This window comes from Staurois parvus, unplaced genomic scaffold, assembly GCF_062004578.1.
Source record: "Staurois parvus isolate SC_StPar_1 unplaced genomic scaffold, SC_StPar_1.0 ptg000210l, whole genome shotgun sequence".
Lineage (NCBI taxonomy): Eukaryota > Metazoa > Chordata > Amphibia > Anura > Ranidae > Staurois > Staurois parvus.
The window spans coordinates 1,015,514-1,019,640 of NW_028318006.1; the positions used below are offsets into that span (position 1 = coordinate 1,015,514).

Below are 4,127 nucleotides of genomic sequence, written 5' to 3' on the forward strand. Positions count from 1 at the left end.
CAGGCATGTGTTTACCTTCAAGAGCTGAAAGACTGCAGATGACAAAGCAGAGTAAGAAATGACAGGGCCATTTTATTGAGAAAGACTAGGCTGAGACATACTAGGGACACAGGCCAAAGGCTGATGTTTTTCCTACAGAAAAAACGGCCAGAAGCAAGACAGTTTTAATGAGCAAGAGCACAGGCAGGTATTTTCATACAAGAATTAAGAGCATCAAGAGCCGGTACTGGGAAGAGGCAGCAGGGTTCACCATGGATGCCAAGAAAGATAATGAGCAAGCTCTGTTCTCCTGAATGCAGGAATTCTGGAGCCCCTTCACCACTTAGAGCAGTGAGGAGATATCCATCCAGGAGGAGAGGGACATGTGCATGGAGTCTCTGAAGGAGCGCACAAAAGTTTGTACTAGAAATTACAGAGGACGGGGAGTGGATGATTGTCAAGGTTCTGCATTGAGGAGAAGCAAGAGGACATCCTATGGGAGATTTCCAAGCTGAAAGAGAAAAAGAAGCAAAGTGTGGAGCTGTCTGAGTACATCAAGAAATTATGGGAAGAGTTAAACAAGAAGTTGGTGGTGGTTATTAAGAAGCTAACAAAGAAAAACTTAGGGAACTTCAGCAATCTTCAGCATTGTTTAAAGATCTTCTGGGACTGGAGATCAGGAAAGTTTGTGGTGACAAGCTGCCATTTGTCTTCTGCATACTTTCTTTACAATGGACTTTATTATAGACAACAACATAGGAACAGTCAGAGACAAGCTCATTAACACAAAAAAGTAGGGTGCACATTTATGTAAATGAAGGACATAACAAATGCACTAAAATATTGATACAGAGAGAAACGGAATATAAAAACAATCTCGAAAGGAATAGAATGAGACCCTATAGAATTATTTTGGCAGCAAATAGTAACCAAAGAGCTGATGGGCAAAGACCAAGGATAGTCACTAAAGTCGCACACAGATGATGGGAAAAGTTGAGCATAAAGCCTCGCTGGAGGCATATCAGAACTCTACATCTAGAACTTCCAAGAAAGTCCAACCGATATATAAAACATTACAGGCACAGTTCTCTAGGGGTAGCTCAATCAGTGCATATAACATAAAAACTGACAGAAACAAAAAAGCAAAGATGAAAAGGGAAAGAAAAAAAAGTGAAGAAAGAAGAAACAAGAATTATAAAGGCAAAGAAGAAGAAAGGGCTCCAGGGGAACGCACCAGGAGAATCTTATATCGACAGAAGGGTCTGATCAAATCTAGATGGTTGAGCCACAACAATCCAAGGACACCAGATCTGTAGAAACTTAGTGTGGGTGTCAAACAGCATAGCCGTTAGCTTCTCATTAACCATTATCAAGTTCATTCGATTCTTAATGGCTTCAAAGCTAAGAAGAGGGGTTTTCCAGGCTTTCGCGATCGTCAATTTGGTGACCATAAATAGATGCGATGCTAACTGCCGTTCAGAATGGAGCAGGCCCACTAGTGGATTAAATAATAGTGCCTAAGATGGGTTACGCCTAATATCTGTGTGTCCTGCTGATCTAGACAACCCCCGAGTTCCGATTGCCACTGCTGATGATAGGAGCAAACTGGGGGAGCCCGATAAGAAATGATAGCGGAGTAGACTAGGGAGATCAAGCCTGGCACATGAGGCCTATGCCTACAAAGACTTTAGAAGGGAGTCAGCCTATAGGGACCCGAATGGGTTCGTAATAATGTAGTAAGAAAATTCTGAAGTTGAAGGTAGCTAAAATGTTCCCTCAACGGGATGTCATGTGAAGAACACAAAGTCACGAAAGTAAGTCTTCTGCATACTTTAATGAAGAGGAAGAATATAAGCTTGAAGGCTGTGATCATTGAAATGTATTGCAGTGTATGAGAAGAAAATCCATGAGACCAAGAACTTCTCCACACTGCTTGCCAACCTGTGCAAATCCTTCAACGCACTGTGTGCTCAAGCAAAATAACCTGCACATACCGTGATACCGTGTATGTGTATATATTTGTGTAGATATCTCTGTTTCTTTACCCTGTTTGAATGTCCATGTCTGTGTTTAAAGTTGTAATGTTGTTATAAAAAAAGTGAGCCAAACCATCATTTCCGGAACTCCGTGTTCTTTTTTACATTGAATAACATTGCTGCCATATTCCTGCACCCTATTTTCTATATTTTTGTGCATAATAGAGTCATTTAGCCTTATTTCCAATTCCTATACACAAAAACATAGGAACTGGGGTGCAGAAAATTGTCAGCAGCTGCTCTGGTCAAAATTTGAGATATGTGGTTGTAGCAGAGGGGAGTTTGTTGGCACAGAGCTAGAGAGGGGTACAATATGAGTATAGGAGAATAAGGTGAAGAGCTGGCAACTCGTTCTCCCGATAGAAGTACTTTATTCATAAAGGGTACAGTGTGCAAGTTACAGCAGCTTACGAGTTTCAGTAAAAAAACCTTATTCATAGCCATGGGTTGTTTACGGAGATGCGTAAGCTCATGTAACTTGCACACTGTACCCTTTATGAATAAAGTACTTTTATCGGGAGAACAGCTCTTCACCTTATACTTTATACTCCTATGCTGTTTAAAGTGCCAGGAAGACACTGTGAGCTTTGGAGCACCATTGGTCTATCTCCAGGGGAAATCAACCTAGGCGTATATTTTCGTTGGTGTACAATAATGAGTGTCTGCAGAGAACAGTGAAGCATAGTGGAGGTTCCTAGAAAGTTTGGGGCTGCATTTCTGCAAATGGAGTTGGAGAGTTGACCAGGATCAATAGTGTCCTCAATGCTGAGAGATACAGGCAGATATTTATCCATCATGCAATACCATCATGTGATTGGCCCCAAATTTATCCTGCAGCAGGACAACTACCCCAAACATGCAGCCGATGTCATTAAGAACTATGTTCAGTGGAAGAAGAACAAGGAGTGGTGGTATGGTTCCCACAGAGCCCTGATCTCAACATGAAATCTGTCTGGGATTACATGAAGAGACAGAAGGATTTGAGGCAGCCTATATCCATAGTAGATCTGTGGTTAGTTTTCCAAGATGTTTGTAACAACCTACCTACCGAGCTCCTTCAAAAACTCTCCGCAAGTGTGCCTAGAAGAATTGAAGAATTGATGCTGTTTTGAAGGCAAAGGGTGGTCACACCATTTATTGATTTGATTTGAATTTTTCTTCTGTTGATTTACTTTCCACATTGTTAATTGATAAAAATAAACTATTAACACTTCTATTTCTGAAAGCAATCTTAATTTATAGCATTTTTTCACACCTGCCTAGGACATTTGCACAGTACTATATATACTGTATATATGTGAAATAATAACTTTCCAGACTTCAGCATTCCTGTGAAGAGAAGAAGAATCAGATTATGCTGAACAATGATGTGCAAAATTCAGCAACACACAGCAAATTGCACAGAATTTGCATGTTAGTTGACTTCAGTAAGCTAAAATCTGATTGTTTGCTTAGTTTGCCACCCTCTACACTCTCTGACTGTAAAATCTATTACTAAGGTATAAGGTTGTCTTCTACATTCCAATTATTTTGATGATGTCCTTAACATTCTGCTAGGCTGATTGCCATTCCGCGATAGCTGCAAAGAGTAGTGCTCAATATGTTCAGCATGTACCTAGCAGGGCAGATCTCTTATTTTGCATGTCCCTGACAGAGTGCTTAGCATACCACATTGGTCAAGGGAGATAGCTGTAAGACATACGTTTAGTTTACATTTACACATACACTGTACTATGACTGATGACTGGTCAGTGGTATGGATAGTGTGAAATATGTTGGTGAGTATGCTGTGTGGATATTGTGGAACTGAACTCTGCCTAGGTTGATCTGCCACCAACAAGGGTTGAACCTTTTTCTTTAAGAAATCCTCCTTTAGAAATGAGTGACATCATGGGCAGTCACCTTTTTGGTATGTACCTTTTCCTCTGTGAGTTGGAGGAAGTGATATTTTCTTAGCTATAGACTTCCTGTGGGAGCTAATCCTATAGAAAGTACCAGAAGTCACTGGTTATTAGAGATAATAAAACCTATTGAAAGTGCTGTTTTGAGCCTGTGTATTGTGCTGCTGCATTAGCAAGGAGATAAATATTATTTAGGATGGTCTTTTTGCAT

The 4,127-nt window shown here is 40.5% G+C and overlaps 1 pseudogene; it reads left to right on the forward strand.

The window, feature by feature from the left end:
• The first annotated feature begins 251 nt into the window (after window positions 1–251).
• LOC149461071 (kinetochore protein Spc25-like) lies at window positions 252–1,962 on the forward strand (annotated as a pseudogene).
• The last annotated feature ends 2,165 nt before the right edge of the window (window positions 1,963–4,127 follow it).